The sequence below is a fragment of the Stenella coeruleoalba genome (genome assembly GCF_951394435.1).
Source record: "Stenella coeruleoalba genome assembly, chromosome: X".
Lineage (NCBI taxonomy): Eukaryota > Metazoa > Chordata > Mammalia > Artiodactyla > Delphinidae > Stenella > Stenella coeruleoalba.
In genome coordinates this window covers 12139976-12162907 of record NC_137152.1, presented here as the reverse complement: position 1 = coordinate 12162907, position 22932 = coordinate 12139976, and the positions used below count along the sequence as shown (strand labels likewise).

The 22932-nt window shown below is 40.0% G+C and overlaps 1 long non-coding RNA gene across 2 annotated transcripts in view; it reads right to left on the bottom strand.

Annotated features, from left to right (window-relative positions):
- Nucleotides 1-22932, bottom strand: part of LOC307180122 — a 79215-nt gene that overhangs the window by 18178 nt on the left and 38105 nt on the right. The window contains exons 2-3 of one of the 2 annotated variants that reach the window (XR_013825684.1): nucleotides 18572-18620; nucleotides 4604-4649 (exon numbers count right to left, since the gene is read on the bottom strand). This is a non-coding gene — a long non-coding RNA (uncharacterized lncRNA). The remainder of the gene's footprint in view (nucleotides 1-4603; nucleotides 4650-18571; nucleotides 18621-22932) is intronic. The other variant, XR_013825685.1, reaches the window with a different exon arrangement.

The window sequence follows — 22932 nt, the reverse complement described above, 5'->3', positions numbered from 1 at the left end:
TCAAGTCATATCTAGGAAAAGGAGTTAAGATCTCTCAATTGGAAGATGTCCAATAGCTTAGAGGCAGAAAGGGATGATGACTCCACTGATTTCTTGGAAAAACGAAATCCTTTCAAAAGTTTTTCTTTTTCCCCTCTCTGAGCTGATTTTTACCTACACCCCTCTGTTTGTTTGCACTTGGTGTATCGATAGCTCCACTGAGAAGGGGATCAAAAAGAATGCCAAAGCACTTTTTTGATCAAAATGCTATGATACTAGAAATCAACTATAAGAAAAAAACTGCAAAAAACCCAAACATGTGGAGGGTAAATAATATGCTTCTAAGCAACCAATGGCTAACTGAAGAAATCAAAGAGGAGGAGGAGAATAAGATTCCACAAGCCTTGTGGCCAAAAAAAAAAAGTAATCATGAGGGGAGGAGAATACAAATGCAGGGTTTTAAAAATTTATTTGAAATTAAGAGATAAGCAACTTAAAACAATCATACACACACGCACACACGCACACACACACACACACACACACACACACACATATAGACTGCTATACAAAAACCTCATGGTAACTGCAAACCAAAAATCTGTAATAGATATACACACAAAAACAGAAAAGGGAATCCAAACATAGCGCTAAAGATAGTCATCAAATCACAAGAGAAGAGAGCAAAAGAAGAAGAAAGGGGAAAAAAAGACCTATAAAAACAAATCCAAAACAATTAACAAAATGGCAGTAAGAACATATATATCAATAATTACCTTAAATATAAATGGACTAAATTAAACAACCAAAAGACACAGAGTGGCTGAATGGATACAAAAACATGACTCGTATGTATGCTGCCAACAAGAGACTCACTCAGATCTAGAGACACACACAGACTAAAAGTTAGAGAATGTAAAAAGGTATTCCATGCAAGTGGAAATCAAAAGAAAGTCAGTGTAGCAATAAGTATATCAGACAAAATAGACTTTAAAATAAAGGCTGTTATGAAAAAGGACACTACGTAATGATCAAGGAATCAATCCAAGAAGATCTAACAATTGTAAATATATATGCACCCAACATAGAAACACCTAAATATATGAAGCAAATATTCACAGACATAAAAGAAGTCGACAGTAACACAATGACAGTAGGGGACTTTAACACCCCACTCACATCAATGGACAGATCAGCCAGACATAAAATCAATAAGGAAACTGGCCTTAAATGACATGTTAGACCAGACAAACTTAATTGATAAATAGAGCATTCCATCCAAAAGCAGCAGAATACACTCTTTTCAAGTGCACACAGAATATGCTCCAGGATGTTCACATCCTGGATGTCTAGGACCTAGGTCACATGCTAGGTCACAAAACAAGCCTTAGTAAATTTAAGAAAATTGAAATCATGTCAAGCATCTTTTCTGACCAAAATGCTATGAGACTAGAAATCAACTACAAAAAAAAAAACCTGCAAAAAACACAAACACATGGAGGCTAAACAATATGCTACTAAACAACCAATGGCTAACAAGAAATCAAAGAGGAAATAAATACCTAGAGACAAATGACAATGAAAACACAATGACCCAAAACCAAAGGGACACAGCAAAAGCAGTTCTAAGAGAGAAGTTTATAGCAATACAACCTTACCTCAGGAAACAAGTAAAATCTCAAATAAACAAGCTAATCTTACACTTAAAGCAACTAGAGAAAGAAGAACAAACAAAACCCAAAGTTAGTAGAAGGAAAGAAATCATAAACATCAGAACAGAAATAAATGAAATAGAGACTAAAAAATAATAGAAAAGATCAATGAAACTAAAAGATGGTTCTCTGAAAAGACAAACAAAATTGACAAACCTTTAGCCAGACTCATCAAGAAAAAATGGGAGAGGGTCCATATCAATAAAATCAAAATGAAAAAGGAGAAATTACAATCAACACCATAGAAATGCAAAGGATCATAAGAGACTACTATGAACAACTATATGCCAATAAAATGGAAAACCTAGAAGAAATGGACAAACTCTTAGAAAGGTACACTATCCCAAGACTGAACCAGGAAGGAATAAAAATATGAACAGACCAATTACCAGTAATGAGACTGAATCAGTAATTTAAAAACTCCCAGAAAACAAAAGTCCAGGACCAGATGGCTTCACAGGTGAATTCTACCAAACATTTAGAGAAGAGTTAAGACCCATCATTCTCGAACTATTCCAAAAAACTGCAAAGGAAGGAACACTTCCCAACTCATTCTATGAGACCAGCATCACCCTGATACCAAAACCAGACAAAGATAGCACACAAAAAAGAAAATCACAGGCCAATATCACTGATGAACATGGACACAAAAATCCTCAATAAAATATTGGTAACCCAAATCCAACAATACATTAAAAGGATCATACACCATGATGAAGTAGGATTTATCCCAGGGATGCAAGGGGTTTTTAATATCTGCAAATTAATCAATGTGATATACCACATTAACAAATTGAAGAATAAAAAACATGATCATCTTGATAGATGCAGAAAAAGCTTTTGACAAAATTCAACATCCATTTATGATAAAAACTCTCCAGAAAGTGGACATAATGGAAACGTACCTCAACATAATGAAGGCCATATATGACAAACCCACTGCTAACATCATACTCAATGGTGAAAAGCTGAAAGCATTCCACTTAAGACCAGGAACAAGACAAAAGTACCCACTCTCACCACTTTTACTCAACATAGTTTTGGAAGTCCTAGCCATAGCAATCAGAGAAGAAAAAGAAATAAAAGGAATCCAAATTGGAAAGAAAGAAGTAAAACTGTCATTGTTAGCAGATGACATGATACTATAAATAGAAAATCCTAAAGATGCTACCAGAAAACTACTAGAGTTCATCAGTTAATTTGGTAAAGTTGCAAGATACAAAATTAACATACAGAAATCTGTTGCATTTCTATACCCTAACAATGAAATATCAGAAAGAGAAATTAAGGAAACAATCACATTTACCATCAGATCAAAAAGAATAAAATACCTAGGAATAAACCTACCTAAAGAGGCAAAAGACCTGTACTCTGAAAACTATAAGACACTGATGAAAGAAATTGAACTCTACACAGATGGAAAGAAACCGTGTTCTTGGGTTGGAAGAATCAATATTGTTAAAACGACCATACCACCCAAAGCAATCTACAGATGCAATGCAATCCCTTTCAAAGTACCAATGGTATTTTTCACAGAATTAGAACAAAAAACTTTACAATTTGTATGGGAACACAAAAGACCCCGAATAGCCAAAGCAATCTTGAGAAAGAAAAACAGAGCTAAAGGAATGAGGCTCCCTGACTTCAGGCTATATTACAAAGCTACAGTCATCAAAACAGTATTCTACTGGCACAGAAACAGAAATATAGATCAATGGAACGGGATAGAAATTCCAGAGATAAAGCCACACACCTATGGTCAACTAATCTATGACAAAGGAGGCAAGAATATACAATGGAGAAAAGACAGTCTCTTCAATAAGTGGTGCTGGGAAAACTGGACAGCCACACATAAAAGAATGAAATTAGAACATTCTCTAACACCATATGCAAAAATAAACTCAAAATGGATTAAAGAAAAAAAATGGATTAAAGACCTAAATGTAGGGCTGGACACTATAAAACTCTCAGAGGAAAACATAGGCAGAATGCTCTTTGACTTAAATCACAGCAAGATCTTTTTTGATCCACCTCCTAGAGTAATGACAATAAAAACAAAAATAAACAAATGGGATCTAAATAAACTTAAAAGCTTTTGCACAGCAAAGGACACCATAATCAAACAAAAAGACAACCTACAGAATGGGAGAAAATATTTGCAAATGATGTGACCAACAAGAGATTAATTTCCAAAATATACAAACAGCTCATGCAGCTCAATATCAAAAATAATAGTAATAATAATAAAAAATAAACCCAATCAAAAAATGGGCAGAAGTTCTAAATAGACATTTCTCCAAAGAAGACATACAGATGGCCAACAGGCACATGAAAAGATGCTCAACATCACTAATTATTAGAGAAATGCAAACTGAAACTATCGATACAATGAGGTACCACCTCACACCAGTCAGAATGGCCATCATCAAAAAGTCTACAAATAATAAATGCTGGAGAGGGTGTGGAGCAAAGGGAACCCTCCTACACTGTTGGTGGGAATGTAAATTTGTGCAGCCACTATGGAGAACAGTATGGAGATTGCTCAAAAAACTAAAAATAGAGTTATTATATGGGTAATCCCACTCTTGGGCATATATCCATAAAAGATGAAAACTCTAATTTGAAAAGATATATGCACCCCAATGTTCATAGCAGCACTATTTACAATAGCCAAGATATGGAAACAACCTAAATGTCTATCAACAGATGAATGGATAAAGAAAACAAAAGAAAAAATCTACAGGTAACTACTTTTAGGTGGTTTTCAAATGAAAAAGCTCAGAATTATGCCAGGTTATGAAAGTTTATAAAAATTTTAATGCAAATACAAGGAAACAGCAATACTTTTTCTTAGTCTTCCCTTTTCACTCTGGCCCACCTTGCTGTTAAAAAAAAAAAATTGAGTTTCCTACCTTCTGGAACTTTTTATCAGCAGGAGGTGAGAAATCATATAAATTGCTGGAAACAAATGGTAACAGTCAGTCATTTCTTTTATAATAGACCATTAGATTGGTGTATTTGCATGTATCATCAAATTCTCTAATGGAATGACAATGCTAGAGAGATAGTCTAATACAATTAGAATGTAGGCTTCTGGGATAAAATTACTACATGTTTTCCTTGGAGGAGGAAAAAAGTATATCCTCTACCATGAAAATACCAGTGAGAAAAAAGAAGCTATTCTGAATGATTTTGTCCAATATAACATTTTTCTATCATAACAAAATTCTTATGAATTTCACATTAGCCAGTGATTTGAAGGCAGGCATCTTCCAGAGTGAATTTTAAAAAATGTAGGGCTTCCCTGGTGGCGCAGTGGTTGAGAGTCCGCCTGCCAATGCAGGGGACACGGGTTCGTGCCCCGGTCTGGGAAGATCCCACATGCCGTGGAGCGGCTGGGCCCGTGAGCCATGGCCGCTGAGCCTGCGCGTCCGGAGCCTGTGCTCCGTAACGGAAGAGGCCACAGCAGTGAGAGGCCCGTGTACCGCAAAAAATAAAAAATAAATAAGCATGTGGGGCTTCCCTGGTGGCGCAGTGGTTGAGAGTCCGCCTGCTGATGCAGGGGACACGGGTTCGTGCCGCGGTCTGGGAAGATCCCATATGCCGCGGAGCGGCTGGGCCCGTGAGCCATGGCCGCTGACCCTGCGCGTCCGGAGCCCGTGCTCCGCAACGGGAGAGGCCACAACAGTGAGAGGCCCGAGTACTGCCCCAAAAAAAAAAAAAAAAAAAAAAAAGGAGAACACAGGATAATCAAGATCAGGAGCATCATCTTTTATTCTTTGATGCAAAAGGCAGATGCTTTATGAATACAATTATCAGTGAAGGCCAATGTTATGTCTCTAACAAGTAACTGCAGGAGCATTCACCTGAGCAATGCTTCTTTGTGGCAAATGAGAGTTGGAACTACATACAAACCCCCAAGTGGGACAGAACCAGAGGCATGCCCTTGTTCAGAGTTGCACATAGGTCCATCCCAGCCTAGAAGTTGGTTTTCAAGAGTTTCTGGCACCAGATTTAATTTTCACACCTCCTTTTCTTATCAGTACTTGGAAGTACTGGTCAAACACACCCTATCCCCAATGGAAGGCTTCCCTGGTGAACACTGCTCCCTCAAATGACAGAACGATCCCATCACTCCTTGCACTGTTGTCACAGCTCCCATGGCACCCTGACTCACTCCAGAGAAATTATAAAACCATATGGAAATCAAACCCAATATAATTCTGCATCTGGAAGAGTTTGGGGAATACCTTCCCAAGCCTGTAGTTTTATACTAACTTTTTAAGTGAACCTAAGCATTTTGGAGACTTTATTTTTTAAATACAACATTAAATTAACATATTAAATGTTATGCATATATTCTATAGAAAGGTGGGAATAGTAAAAAGAGGAGAGAGAGCTAGAATTAAAAACCAGTGGCTTGGACTTCCCTGGTGGCACAGTGGTTAAGAATCCACCTGCCAATGCAGGGGACATGGGTTCGAGCCCTGGTCTGGGAAGATCCCACATGCCGCAGAGCAACTAAGCCCATGTGCCACAACTACTGAGCCTGTGCTCTACAGCCCGCAAGCCACAACTACTGAGCCCACGTGCCACAACTATTGCAGCCTGCGCACCTAGAGCCCAAGCTCCGCAACAAGAGAAGCCACCACAATGAGAAGCCCACACACCACAACGAAAAGTAGCCCCCGCTTGCTGCAACTAGAGAAAGCTCGTGCGCAGCAATGAAGACGCAACTCAGCCAGAAGTAAATAAATAAATAAATTTATAAAAAAGAAAACATTAAGCTAAGTGAAAAAAGCCAGTCACAAAAACAGAAACAAACAAACAAACAAAACAGTGCCTTTAACGTGTATTTTAACAACATGAATAATTTAAATCTGCCTCCTGGCATCAGAAAAGACATTCTGAAATATTTTCCAGAGATGAATTTTGGTTTTTTGAAATTTAGTGATAGGATGGGCTTTAGCTATACTCAAATGGATTATTATAAATGAAGTATGGTTAACATAGGGGATGCTAGAACCCCAGAGGAAAGAAAATATTCAAGAGAAATATGCATTTTATTACAATTCAGAAGCTTAAAAAACAATTTTTTTTGTTATACTTAAAATGCCTATGGTGTACTATATTACAAATGAGGAAATAGAGTGTGAAATTAAGTGAATTGCTGAGTGGTCAACCAGTTTAAGTACATCAAATGGCATATTCACTAAACTGGTTATATCATGTTACTTATTCTAGACAGACCCATCATGGGATACATACACTTTGAAAACAACCCTGAAGAGTGTAAAGCTATTGATATGTTGATGAATGCTTTCTGCAGATATTCTCCCAAATGGTATATCCGAGTAAATGACCGTAGATAGTTGGTGGACCCAGTGTCAGGTGCTTTCCTAACTACCCTTTTATTATCATAACCTGACAGATACAATCTCAAACATTTCCCTCTCTGGTCCTTCCATATGGCATATGGAAATCAGCATGCAATTTGGTGATTTTTTTTTTATCCCCATCCCCACCCCCAGCCCCAGTGCATATTTGTTTGTTTGTTTCCTTGTTCATTTATGCATTTGTTTGCCAATCTGTGAGCAACCTGAGATCAGTAGTTCATCTCAGTCAGCATCCTCACTGCCAGAGACATGATAAGCTTCTAGCAAATGTTTGATGACAGCAAAATTATGAATCAGTCCCTTATCAGTGGTGGGATCTTGGGCAGTAAATGGAAATCTCTGAGGCTCAAGTCTCCTCATCTAAAAAAGTGGGGATTAATAATAATACTTGCTTACATTAGAGTTATTTTAAGAAACAAATGAGATTGTTAGACTATTTGGCTTTTATTACATTGTCATCATCATTATTTTTGCCATTATTATTCTCATGATGAATTTTCAACCTTTATCCAAGAAGAGAGATTGACTCAGTCCTCTCAATGTATATGACTAAATTTGAACTTGAAAGATGGAGCCTGACTCATGAGAAGAGGATAATAATGGGCACTATGTTTTCATTGGAAATTCTGAGTTAGCAGCAAGAATCCTGTTTGTTAAAATTCAGATGCAGATAAATAATGAGTAAGGTTCAGGAATAATTGCAGAGTATCCATGGTTACAGAAAATGCTGTCAACACCCATTGTTCTATATATACCTTGGGAGATATGTCACCACATTTCTATAAATAGAGTAGAAATTGATTCATTTCAACCTTGATCATGTGCAAGGCTCCAATCTTCTCAGGAATAAAGGAACTAGACTTGATGTAATGGGGGAATATGTAGTTTAATGGGTGTAATGGGCCATATGTCTGAGGAAGGTCAACAGAGCAAAGAAGAAAGAAAGTTTATGAGAGCAAATGGGGCTTCTGAGTCTCCAGCAGGCGACTCCTTGGGGGAAGAATGACCCTGAGAACCTGAACAACCTCAAGCTACTTAAGAGTTTCTCCTGACCACTCATTCAGTTTTAAATACAAAACAAAAAGACGACTGGAAGATTTCTAATTAAACATGACAGGAAAAATGATCTTTTAGAAAGGCCATAAGGCCAGAAAGAATGAAAGAGTGGATGACAGCAAATGAGAGATGGCCATAAAATTTTAAAAGCTGGAAAGCAGATGGCTAAGTGGTAAACGACTTAGCATAAACGTAAAATTCGAGTATCTATAAGGATTCAGGGTCAGATAGCAGTATCAACAGAAAAACCAATTTGAGCTGCAGAATCCCAGGAATGCTTAGAAATTGGCAGCACCAAGTACTTCTGAAGGTTGAGTGGCAAAAGGCTAAAACATAACCATAGCCGAGGGCACTAGTACTGAACTAAAAACAGAGGAATTAGTGATATCCTCCCAACCTGCCTCCTACTTGGCTCTGAGAACACCATCAGCTGCTCACTTACTTCCCAGATAAAGAGAATGACCCCTGAGAAATACTAACATGTTTAGCATTTGGTTAGTTACAGATGCTAACATTTGGGGGTCTCCTATGAAACATTCAGGCCTCCTCTTTGTCAAGCCCCACCAATGTACAGTTTCCACTAAACTAAGCTTTTTAGTGTTTTACTCTTAGACAGACTACCAAGAATTCCTATTTAAAGAAATTTTCTAACATGACAGACAATGAATATATGGAAAAAAGGAAACCAGAGAAAACAGAAACAATGCAGAGAGCAGAAGAAAACTAAACCTCACTATAAGTAGTATCTTCAAATGATAAAAGACTGCATCATCCAAGAAACAAGGACAAAATACTATACAGTAAAGAAGCAATCCAAGAAGAAATAAAGAGCTCTTGAAAATTAAAATATAACAGAAAATAAATCAATAGAGGAGTGACAAGAGAAAGTTGAAGAGGGACTTCCCTGGTGGCGCAGTGGTTAAGAATCTGCCTGCCAATGCAGGGCACACGGGTTTGAGCCCTGGTCCAGGAAGATCCCACATGCCGCAGAGCAACTAAGCCCATGTGCCACAACTACTGAGCCTACGTTCTAGAGCCTGCAAGCCACAACTACTGAGCCCGTGTGGCACAACTACTGCAGCCTGTGTGCCTAGAGCCTGTGCTCTGCAACAAAGAGAAGCCACTGCGATGAGAAGCTCACACAATACAACAAAGAGCAGCCCGCGCTCGCTGCAAATAGAGAAAGCCCGCGCACAGCAATGAAGAGCCAACGCAGCCAATAAATAAATAAATAAAAAGATAAAGTTGAAGAAATTTTATAGAAAGTTGAATGGACAGAAAAAGAAAGAAATGGAACATACCAGAAAAAGGATAAGAAAATCAGAGGATCAATCAAGGAGGTCCAAGATTGAATTATAAGAGTTCTAGAAAGAAAGACAAGAAAATGGAGAGGAGAAAAAAAAAATCAAAAAAATAATTTAAATTTCCCAGAACAGAATAAGGGGCCAAGCTAGCACCACGCCCTTGCTAAGGTATTATTGTAAAATTTCAGATCACTGGGTATATGAGGAAGATTCTAAAATCTTCCAGAGAGCAAAAATAGCTCACAGATAAAAGCTAAAGAAGTAGACTAGCTAGAAGAAAATGGAGCAATGCTATTAAAATTCTTTTAAAAAATAGTTTCTATATAGAACTCTAAACACAATCATATTATCAATATGTTTTGAGAGTAGTTTAAAAATATTTTCAGGGGCTTCCCTGGTGGCGCAGTGGTTGAGAGTACGCCTGCCGATGCAGGGGACACGGGTTCACGCCCCGATCCGGGAAGATCCCACATGCCGCGGAGTGGCTGGGCCCGTGAGCCATGGCCGCTGAGCCTGCATGTCGGGAGCCTGTGCTCCGCAACGGGAGAAGCCACGGCAGTGAGAGGCCCGCGTACCGCAAAAAACAAACAAACAAAAAATATATATATATTTTTTCAGACATGTAATGTCTCAAAAACATGCAAGGTCTAAAAAACCTCAGGAAGCTACTGGAGTGCTGTGATCTTGTGATTTATAATAAGAAATACATATTTGCTCTTCCTCCAGGTCCTGTCACACAGCTCCTAAAACCCTTGGAATTTCCTGTGTTGAGAGGGATAAAGGTGTCTTTTGTTATGTTAATGAGGAGACTTTTGCCAGTGGAGCCAACCTTGTGATTAGAGGGTTGCAACTTTCAGCCCCACCCCACCCCAACCCACCCCCACCTCTGGGAGGGGTGAAGGGCTGGAGATTGAACTCAATCACCAGTGGCCAATGATTTAATCAGTCATGCCTAATGGAGCCTCCATAACAACCTAAAAGGACAGGGTTCAGAGAGCTTCTGAGTTGGTGAGCACGTGGAGAATGGGGAGAGAGAGCGAGCTCAAAGAGCATGGAAGTTCAGAGAGCATGGAACTTCCACACACCCCCTTTCCCCATGCCTTGCCCTCTACATCTCTTTCATCTGGTTGTTCCTAAATTAGATCCTTTTATAATAAACCTGTAATCTAGTAAGTAAACTGTTTCTCTAAGTTCTGTGAGCCACTCTAGCAAGTTAATCGAATACAAGTAGGGGGTCGTTGGAATCAACAATCTACTAGAGTCAGTAGGTCAGAAGCCCAGGTGATACCTGGACTTGTGATTGGCCTCTGCAGGGCGGGGTGGGGGGGACACCAGTCTTGTAGGACTGAACCCTTAACCTGTGGGATCTGATGGTATCTCTGGGTAGATAGTGTCAAAATTGAGTTGAATTGTAGGACACCCAGCTGGTACTGGAGAACTGCTTGGTGCTGTGGAACCACAACCCCCAACCCCACCCACTACCACTACCATTGGAATTGGTACGCGAATCATTAGATGTGCTCCACCAGAATGAGGTAGTAAACTAAGACAGAAGATAAAGGATCAAGTAAAGGAATCAAAGAGAGGAGAGATGATAATTCTCTTTCACCAGGATGAGGGTGAAGGGAACCACACAGCTAAGAAGTGAACCCAGAGAACCACTGATTCACATTGGAGAAAGTGGATGGAGGGCTCCAATAAGGATAACTCCAAACACAAAATGAAGCAGTAGATTACCACCAATGTTTGATGTACTCAAAGGGGAATGATGCTTCTGGAAGAGTGTTTGGGGATGAATTAGAGAAAGGTATATAGAAAAAATATAGGCCCAAAATGATACAATTATTGGGACTTCCCTGGTGGCGCAGTGGTTAAGAATCTACCTGCCAGTGCAGAGGACACAGGTTCAGTCCCTGGTCCGGGAAGATCCCACATGCAGCGGAGCAACTAAGCCCATGCGCCACAACTACTGAGCCCTTGTGCCACAACTACTGAAGCCCATGCGCTTAAAGCTTGTGCTCTGCAACAAGAGAAGCACCGTAATAGGAAGCACACGTACTACAAGGAAGAGTAGCCCCCACTCGCTGCAACTAGAGAAAGCCCGTGTGCAGCAGTGAAGACCCAACACAGCCCAAAATAAGTAAATAAAATAAATTTATGGAAAAAAAATGATACAATTATTAGCTCCAGAGAAAACAAGTTTTCCAAGAAAAGAAACGTAATAATTGTATACTACCTTTACAATGTATACTATTTATGCATAATAGTTACAAAATCACAACATGAATACTGAATTCTGATCTAATTTTTTAAAATTTGGTATAACCGTACTGTAGGATGGGATAGGGTAAGCATGTGTGTTCTGGAACTCAGTGTGACATAGGAAGGGGAGGTAAGAGAGTTAAATCCTCAGCCTCTGTAGTAAGAAATCAATTAATAACATTGAATTAGAAAAAATTAGAAATATCAGTGTTGATTTAAAATAAGGAGATAAATTCCAGAAAAAAATAGTTAATGCAATCAAAAGTGGTTGACTCTTAAAAGTGGGTAACAGGGATGCAAAAAGGTGGGAAAAGAGATTGTTCATTTTCTTTGAAAACCTTGTAGAACCATATGAATTTGTAGAATCATATAATAAAAATGAATTTTTAAAAAAAATTACTGCTGTACATCTTTTATTTCCCCCTCAGATCTACTCTTTGTCCTGCTCCTTTCATTGAGTATCCTGGGAATTTGACTCATGTGGACCACACTAACAGTCTTAGTTGAATTGGCTATACAGCAGAGGTTGGAGTGAGAGAGAAAGACTTATTTTCACAACTCCAGTTGGGTGGTCCATAAAGCTCTCTCTCCTCTTGCCCTCCAGACCTAATGGCAATAATAATTCTAATGATCTATCCTCAGGTACTGCACTCTCCCTTACGATTTCCCTCCATTCTACCCACATCTTTAGAAATAGTCTCTTCATTAGAATTCTCTTTAAATTACATCATTTGAACGTGTCATGTACTTCCTCCCAGGACCCTGACTAACACAGAGCTTTAGCTACATCTGCATCTAGATTGACTAGAAAATAGATGATAATATTTTCTTAACTTTTAATAACAATAATAATTTATTATAACAATAACAATGTAAATAACACATACACACCTTCCTTCATTATAAATCTCTGGAATCATGGGGTTTTTTTAGGGTAGTTACAGGTTCACAGCAAATTTGAGAAGGAACAGAGATTTCCCATATTCCCCTGCCTTCCACACATGCACAGCCTCTCCCATTTTCAACACCCCCACCCGAGTTCATCACTTGTACATTTGTGACAAGTGATGAACCTATGTTGACATATCATAATCACCCAAAGTCCATAGTTTACATTACGGTTCACTCTTGGTGTTGTATATTCTTTGGGTTTGGACAAATGTATGACATGTACTCATCATTATGGTATCATACTGAGTATTCTCACTGCCCTAAAAATCCTGTGCTCTGCCTATTCATCCCTCCCTTACCCTGCCACCAACACCTGGCAGCCACTGATCTTTTTACTGTCTCCATAGTTTTGCCTTTTCAAGAATGTCACATAATTGGAATCATATAGTGTATAGTTCGTGTTGTTTCGAGGTCTTTTGTTCTAGTTACATACTCATAGAAAAATTAGAAAATAAAAAAATTAATCACCATAATTCCACAAGCCTGAGTCAATCGATATTGATATTTTGGTGTGGAAACCTAGAGCAAAGTAATAATTAGGCACTCCTTCAAATGGATATTCTTTAGTGATGCTCAGTGTTTATATAGAGAGGCAGTGTAGGGGAATGGCAGAGCATTAGGATGCTTGCTAGTTCCAGCCTCTCTTAATATTCCCAGTAATGCAAGTCCAGTCCCCAAATTCTACACTTCACTCAGCTCTACTCTGAGTTCACCATCTTCACCTCCAAGCAACTTTGCAAAGTGTTCCTTCCGATCATGCACAGTGCTGTGTGTAAGAGAAGTTCTGTCAGTATTCCATCTTGGCAACATTTCCGACGATGTTTTAGTGCTCCAATGATCTTTTACCCACCCCACTTCTTAGCCATTGGTACCCTGGGATAATGTCCATGCCTTTTTTTCCGCTTTGGCACCAAACTAAGCATGGTAGCAAGAGATCATTTCAACATTGTCAGCGGCAGTGAAGGCAAACTAAAACACGATCTCCGCTTTTCCAGCTAAAATGTCAGCTTATCTTGTTTTACAGTCACCTCCACAAAAGTTTCTCTGTGAAGGGTTCACAAAGAGATATTGATTTTGATCCACAGCTGATGTAAGGGGGAAAAATCAGTGTTTATATATAAATACTTTTAACTTGGATGGGTGAGATGGACTATAGATTAATGAAGCTCATCAACAGAACGCCCTCACTCATCTCCCTGTGAGGGGGGGGAAACTTGTGTAATCGAGGAGTCAAACTCACTGCTGTTTAACTTTATACTGTTATTGCTAAAAGCACAGGAGCAATGGTGACATCTTGTGTCAGGTTAAAAACTAACAGGATCTTAATTCCTTGTGGTGTCTACTGGGAGTACTTCAGAAGAGTCCCGACTAACACTCATGTGTATCTGCTCATTTTAGCTGCTGACCAAATAATAAAACAGGGGCATTGGTTTTTCAGGTGCAGAGATTACATCTTCAGGAATGATGGGGAAAACTCCACTTGGCATTTGACTGATCTAACTGCCACCTTAAGAACAAAGCAACCAGGAGTGCCAGTCTAGTTCTTCAACTCAGCCCTTACACGTTGCCAGGATATCCTTGTAAAACACATGGGCTCTGGGCCCATCCACCATCATTCTGAAGCAGCCAGAGGAGAGCTGTGGAGTTCTGTAATGATTGCAATTAGTTATCTTACTGCTTCGAGCATTTTCTTCATTTCTTTGGCAAGCCTTTGAATGTCACATGACATGACTGGAACCTCTGGAGCCCAATAGATGCCATATCAAACACTGCTGGCAGCAGATGCCTGGGAAGCCAAATCTTTTTGTTTCGTGTGCTCTTTATGAGAGCAGTGGTTCTTAACCGTGGCCATACAAAATCACCTGGGGAGCTTATACAAATATCAATACCTGGATCCATTCCAGACCAATGAAATTAGAATTTCTGGGAGTTGAAGGCAGACATTTTTGAAAAGCCCCCAAGGTGATATTAGCATGCAGCTCTCACCTGGCTCTCCTGCCCTGTTAAACCAGCCACCACACTGTGAAGAAGCCCATGTCACATGGAGAGGCCATATGCATCCTTGTGTTTAAAGATCTAGGCCTTAGTGTAAATCTCTGATTATTTTTTCTTAGAAAACAGAAGACAACAACAAAAACTTCTTAGAATTACTGAGTCAGAGAGCATCCTTTAAAATACATATACTGATTACAAATCATTTAATTTTTAAATTTTCATAATTAAAATAATTTAATTATTTATTTTGAAAAATTTGTTGCCAAATAACTTTCCAGGAAGGTAGGTCTTTTCTCGGAATAGTCCTCTGTTCTTGCCATCTTCAATCCCTCTCCTCCCATTCTCCCTTAAATTCACATCAGTTATGCCTTTGACCCCATCACTCCACTGAAGCTGCTCTCCATAGTTCCAAGTTCACTAGTGATCTTCACATTGTTGAATTTATGGCTAAGTCTTCTCTTACTCTGACCTAGAAGCAACGTTTTGCACAGTGTATAATCCCTTCCTGATACACACTTCTTCACTTGGTCGCCAGGTCCCACCCTCTTTTCGTTTTCTCATCTCACTGGTTGGATCTTCTCAGTCTCTTTGCTGGGTTTTTCTTCTTTCCCTGTAATGCTCCAGGGCCCAATCCTGGCTCCTTTTTTTCTTTATCTGCCACTCCCTGTATGATCTCAGCCTGTCTCAAGGCTTTAAATTCTACAAAATGCCTTTAACGCCTCCAAATATATCTCCAGCCCATACTTCTATCCAAACTCCAAGCATCTACATCTGACTGTGTACATCTCAAACTCAACATTTCCAAATCTTTTCCCCCCAAACCTTCTCTACCAGCAGCCTTCCCATCTCAGGTAATGGCAGTACATGTTTCAACTGCTCAGGCAAAAAATCTTGACACATTCTCAAGTCCCCTCATCCTCTGTCATTCCATATCCAATTCCTCAAGAAATCCTGATGGCTTTACCTTAAAAATATATCCACAATCTGATCTCCTCTTAACACCTCACTGGTACCACCCTGGTCCAAGCACCTGGCCTTTTGCCTGGCTAACTATAATACCCTCCAACAGGTTTCCCTGCCTAAACTTTTCCCTGCCACACACACACTCTAGCAGTCAGAGGGATGGGAACTTCTGTAACACGTGAGGGGGAGCAGAATACATGACCACCAAATATGCCTCTTTGGCATGTGAATTATTTTGTTGCAATTGATGGGATATAAGCCTCAACTGCCCAACTTGCTGTTGGGTCTCATATCTTTGGGGGTCCCACACATATTAAATTAAAATGTTTTCCTGTTAATTTGTCTTATGTCAATTAAATTGTTACGCCAGCCAAAGAACCTAGAAGGGAAGAAGGGAGAATTTTTCCACCCCTACACATGTCAGATCATGTTGCTTTCTCTGCTCAAAATTCTCCAGTGACTCCCCTTTTCCTCCCACATCCACTGTCCCTTTTCCTGCTCCACATTTTTTTCTGTTGCTAGTGTCACTTCCTAACATGCTGTTTGGTTTGTCTACTTATTCTCTCTTTTGTTTATTGTCTGTCTCTCCCCACTAGCATATAAACTCCATTGGGGCAAGATCTCTGTTTTCATCACTCATATATCCCAAGCACCTAGAAGACTACCTGGAACAATGAAGGCATTCACTGCATGTCTGTTGAATAAACAAATGAATGAATGAAGGCTATTACTCTTTATCTTGAGACCGCTGTGATCTATATGGGCATGTAGACAAGGTTTGTCTACCTGGCCCTCCGCTTGTTCATGCAAGGTGTATCATCCTCTAGTTTCTCTTCAGTTGTTCAGATACCCTCCACTCAGGACTCCTTTCTCTCACAGAGGTCTAGACTCCAAGATTAGGCCTTGTTCTTCTCCTGCCCCCATTCTGTCAGTCTCCTTCCTTCCATCTATGAATATTAGCAAGTAGTCAGCAGTCAAGCTTCCAATTCAAGTCATTCCAGTTAAACTAATTCATGAAGGTCTTTGTGCTTTCTTATTCCCTTCTCCAAGTCCCCTCTCTGAGAGCCCAGGCTGAGGATGAGCCTAAACGTTAGCTAAATTCGCTGTATCCTTTAGTTCTTTAACATTATAATATGTTACTCCCTAGAATATTTGTATTTCAAAGATAAACGCTCCAAGAGGGCAATGCTTACTTGTTGACTAACTCATACGGTATCCTAAGCCTCCATTATTCAAGATTTGGAACATGAAAAAAAATGATTTTTGCAATAAGAAAAGACAAAGAGAGGTAGGTAGTCCTTTTGAGACAGGAGGGAGGGGGACAGGGCACAACCTTTGAAAAGAATGACATAGCCGTTGAGGATATGACAAAAACTGGTTAGAACCAATTAGGCCCAAGCTGGAGGAAGATTCGACTTCCTGTACACTTTGAGCCTCATTATATGCTCATTGTAATACATTAGCATATGCTAAATGACACACCCGCAGGTGCCATGACAGTTCCAAGGCTGACTATAAAGGGCAAAAAAGTGGGTGGTGGCCCAATCCCTGGAAATCCCCACCCCTTCTCCGAAATAGCTGGAATAATCTTCCCACTCGTTAGCCTATGAAATTACCCAGCCCATAAAAACTAACCACCTGTAAAACCGATAGCTAGTGGGAAGCAGCCACATAGCACAGGGAGATCAGCTTTGTGACCACCTAGAGGGGTGGGATAGGGAAGGTGGGAGGGAGACACAAGAGGGAAGAGATAGGGGAATATATGTATATGTATAGCTGATTCACTTGGTTATAAAGCAGGAACTAACACACCACTGTAAAGCAATTATACTCCAATAAAGATGTTTAAAAAAAACCCAAAAAACTAACCACCACACACCTCTGGTGCTCTCACCTTCTGAGACTGATTGCATTCTGTCTATGGAATGTGTATCTCCCAGGGCTTCTCACCTTCTGAGATGGCCCTCACTCTGTCTATGGAGTGTGTATCTCCCTAAATAAACTGGCTTTCCCATTTAGTTCTTGGGGCAGAGCCCCCTTATCTGCCCACTTGTATCCCTCACAAGCGTTCTATATTAATAAATCTACTTCTTGCCTATCACTTTGCCTCTTGCTGAATTCCTTCTGTGCTGAGACATAAAGAACCAGAGCTTCAGTAAGTCCTGACACCGGGTGAGTGATTTTAATTTAAAGACAGTGGGTTCAAGTCCCAATCTGAATTTTGGCTGGGTTGGAATCCCAGCCCGTGGGTTTAAGTTCCAATCCAAGTTTTGGCTGGGTTCGGGTCCCATCTGAGGTGCGATTGGGTTCGAGTCCCAATCTGAGACCAGGTGTGCGGTTTCACTTTCATTTATTGATTCATTCATCAAATATTGATTAGCAACTATTATGTACAGTCACTGTGCTAGGCACTGGGGACAGAGTGGAGAACAAGACAGACCAGGTCACACTCCCTTTGGAGCTCCAGTCCCATACCTGGATTTAAATGCTTTATGCAATGGCTTTAACATTAATTAACTAATTAACATTAATTCACATTAAATAACTTACATTTTTCTTCAGCGGAAAATGCATAATCTCCTTAATTATTAGAAACCACCGTGATGGGTTTTTGCTTCTTTGCCAGTCAAACAAAGCACAAAGGAATCTTATGCTACTAATGAACGGACTGTTAAAATAACCCACGAGATAGGTTTGGGAAGAAAAAGCTGATATCCTAAGCAAAGCCAAAACATTATATTACCATCAAGTCAATAAAGGACCTCGCTATTCCTCTGTTCTGAGCCAGAACCATCCACAAAAGGATTAGAAATGGCACAAACCCAAACTGACCTCTTTCTATTCCATCTGTGTCATTTTTTTAGGCTAAGATCACAAGTCCCATTGGTCAGGCTGTGAGCCTCCTCTGTTCTTTGTTTTATAATGTGATGATTGGGCCTTTCACACGTCTTACCTGACATAATCAGTGAGCCATCCTGTGAGGAAAGCATTGCGATCTCCACCTGGGGATTGGGAGAACAAAGTAATTAGCACAAGACTACCCCTGCTACAAGTGCTGATGCTAGTATTTTAAAACCCAAATCTGTCTGCCTCTTGAGCTTATTTTATTTTCACTGTGACGAAATGTCTCGGATTGTAAGTTTTGTGAAATTGAAATAAATATCTTTCTAGTTCTGGTGTCAGAATGGAAGGGACTCTTCTCTGTTCAGACAAGAACCAAGAGGGGACTTAACTGGTTCTTGAAGTTAACAGCAGTGGAAATAAGCATCAGTAACAACAGAGCATGGGCAAATCATTTATATTTTTTCCTGCATCTAAGTGTCTTTAGGTGATAAATGGGAATAATAAAATAGAAAAAGCTCGAAGGAACACTATACAAATCAATCTAGTGTTTATGACAATTTGACAAAAGAACACTAAAAATTCTTATTATTATATTTCTCATCTATGTTAACAAGACTATTATTAAAAAAGAAAACACCTGGAAACAATAAACAACCAAAATGTTCATAGATAGTACTATGGATAAATGAACTGTGGTATGCTCACCAAATGGAATATAGGAACAGTAGTAAAAATGAATGAACTTCAGCTACAGACAACAACATGGATGAAATGATGAATGTTAAAAACTTGAGAGAAAAAACACTACATATGTTATGATGCCATTTTGATACAGCTCAAAAACAAGCAAAACTAAACAAACTGTTTAGGAATGCATCTATATATGGTAAAAGTGTTTTGTTTTTAATGAATGGGAATGCAAAATTTAGAAGAGCAGTTATTTTTGCAGAAGTAGAAATCAATGGAGGAGAGCCCAGATATTAATGTTCTAGGCCCTGTGTGTCTATATTTTAATATTTCTCACAACTTACATATATATTATATACTACATTTATTATTTTTGCATACATAAAATATTATGTGATACAAATTTAAGTTAAAAATATATTTTCTGTCATAATATTGTGAAACCAATTTTTTTTTAATTTTTAAAAAAATTTATTTTATTTTTGGCTGTGTTGGGTCTTCGTTGCTGCGCACGGGCTTTTCTCTGGTTGCAGGGAGCGGGGGCTACTCTTCTTTGTGGTGTGCGGGCTTCTCATTGCGGTGGCGTCTGTTGTTGCAGAGCACAGGCTCTAGGCACGCAGGCTTCAGTAGTTGTGGCACACGGGCTCAGTAGTTGTGGCTCGCAGGCTCTAGAGTGCAGGCTCAGTAGTTGTGGCGCACAGGCTTAGTTGCTCTGCGGCATGTGGGATCTTCCCGGACCAGGGCTCGAACCCGTGTCCCCTGCTGATTCTGAACCACTGCGCCACCAGGGAAGCCCTGAAATTAATTCTTAAAAGATCTTAAGACCAATCTAGTTTCCTTGAAAAGTTAAAAATTTGTAAAAATTGAGAAATAGGGATCAAGTGAAGTCTGAATCCTGGTGCAAAGGACTCACAATGCATTCCTCCAGCTAGCCTTTGGAGAAGCCCTTATCAGCTGATACAGCAGTTTCCTGAAACAAAGGATCATCCTTCCAACCCAACTCCAAACATCTTAGAATTACTGAACTGGCTCATGTTAGCCAGCCAGCTCCCTTCCACCAGATAAGACCATTTGACATATTATGTAAACACTTTTAGAGTTTATCTTATTCACCACAACAACTCTTCAGTCTGACACACTGGGCAGTCATTTTTTCAAAGACTGGGAAAATAATGACTGTTATCAGCAACTTCCCATCATTCTTTGTGTCCTTGATGCTACAAGGAAAGAGTTCATGAGAGAACTCAGAAGTGCTGGAAAAGCCTTTTGGGGCCTGGATTTATAAGGTGGTTTTCCTTCTGCGCATAATTCCCTGCACTTTTTGGTCTGTTTCTAAGGAGAAATAAAATGACTTGGCTTTTAACCCCTCTTATCCTCATGTCTGTCTTACTGGACAGGTTAAAGGGGAGAGGAGTGGCGGGGGTGGGGGCGCGGGGAGGAGGAAGGAGAAGTGGAGAGGGAGGAAGGGAAGGAAGAGGAGAGCATGTGACAGGGGAGGGGACGTGGGGAGGAGAGAGGGAGGGGAGGGAGAGAGGAGAAAGTGACTTAGTCTGAGAAACCACATTTCCACATGCTATGCTAGATTATTTCCACATGGGTCATCTCATTTACTTCTCCTGACAACCTTGTGAGGTAAGTCAGGAAACTTGAAACTCAGTAAAGATAGAAGCCTTAAAGTGACAAAGCCAGTAAGTGATGGGATTTAACTCCAGATCTTTCTGACTCTGAAGCCAAACTCCTTCTAAGTGCCCACCTGTGGGAATTGGAATTTCAGAACAAGGTAAAGCGCCAGGGGGCAGAGGCCTGGAGCACAGCAATAAGATGGGAACCCCAAATATGTGCACATCAAAAATTTCGTCTCACTAAAAAGAAGAATATTTGATCATTCTTGGACTAGTTTTGCTAGCAATTTCATTGAACACAAGGTAGACAAAAAAATGGGACAGACAATTCTTAACAGCTGAGAACTGGTTAAACAGAAGTGTGAAGAACCTTTGAAGAAAGAGATAGCATTATCTAAAAATCCAAAAGGCGAGGAAGGTAAAACTGGATGTAGACTTTAAAGAAACACATTTCTACTGATTCACAGAAAAGACAGAATCACAGAAGAGATAGTATCAGGGGACTCAAATTCAAGCTAGAAGCTCTAAAAATACAGTTCTGTATATGTAATAAGAATACTGTAATACCACAAGTCTGAAGTGAAGAAAGAATTAAAGAAACAAATTTTGCTATGAGCTCAGATGTTTAAAAGGTTAAGAAATGGTCACACAACCTCTTCCAATTCACTGTGACTCCAGCGAGGATTTCGGGCATCGAGAACAAAGTGAAGGTAGCACAGTCCTTGCAGTCAAAGTTCCAAATTGGAGGGCTGAAGGGCTCTCCTGGTTCTCTCTTGTGCTCCCCGCCAGAGTGCCTCAGTCATAGTTTGAGAGATCCCCATGGCACTTACGAAAAGGTCCAGCAGAAAGAAATGGGAGACGGCAGCTCAGTGGTCACTGGTGTCTAGGTCTTAAGTCAAAAGAGAAAAGGGAGTTCTTGACTTTTCTACATGACCCAACGCAGGTAAGCAGTTAGGGATGCAGAATATGCTAGGGAAAGGACTATGCTTTTACCATCCAGGGTCCTGCTATGAAACAAACGGCGGGGGAGCAGAACAGGTTACCCCACAATGTGCCACTTTGGCGTGTGAACTGTTTTGAGCTGGAGGCAATCAAGACCCAGTAGATTCAAGAAAAACTTTTACCTCTCCCTTAACTACCTAAAAGAATTTAAATAGGGGGCCTGGCCCAGAAAGAGAGCTACTACCAGAGATAACTTTTTATCTGAACGACCTATCTGTATGGCAGAGCAAACATCTGCCCTTCTTATCATCCTGTGAATTACACCCCTCCCCTTTTATCAACGTTTTTTTTTTTTTTTTTTTGCCATACCTCTTGGCTTGCGGGATCTTAGTTCCCGGATCAGGGATGGAACACGGGTCCTCCACAATGAAAGCACAGAGTCCTAATCACTGGACTGCCAGGGAATTCCCGGCCCCCCTCCCCTTTGAAGCCTCAGGCTCCTATCCCGTTCCTTAGCTTGGGATGGGCTATAAGCCTCAATTGCCTGACTTACCCTTGGGTCTCATTTTTTATATGGTGCTCCCTTTACGTACAAAATTAAATTTGTTTTTCTCCTGTTAGTCTGTCATATGTCAATTTGATTCTTAGACCAGCCAAAGAACCTAGAAGGGAAGAAAGGAAAATTTTTCTATCCCTACAGCCATGGGGTAAGTGAGAGGGTTTAATGAAGAACCCTCTACGGCAAGGTTAAGGTAAACCAAAAAGAAATGGTGCAGTGTCATGGTGTGAGCAACTCCCTGAAAACTGAGCTCTGGGAGAAGGGCGCCCAGGCACAAAAGCCATCATCAATGCAAGAAGGTGGCTAATGACAATCCATAAGGAGGGAAGGCGTGAGTCAGAATATATCACCCATCTCTCTCTACTACCCTCCTCCAATGTCCTGCTTGTGCTTCCCATTGCCAGAGGGTAAATGAGCCCAGTGATGAGGGCCACATAGCAAGGCAAAGAAGCATGGGGAGTAAACCCAGAGGGGCAAACAGAGTAGCCAACGCAATCATTCAAAAATTATGAGTATATGCAAAGATTTAGCTACAAGGAAATTCATCACAGCGTTTGTAAAAGCAAAAATATGGAAATGACCTAAATATTACATAGAGAAAATAATTATGTTACCCACATGAGGGCAGAGACAATCTTGCCTATTTTTGTATATAAAGTG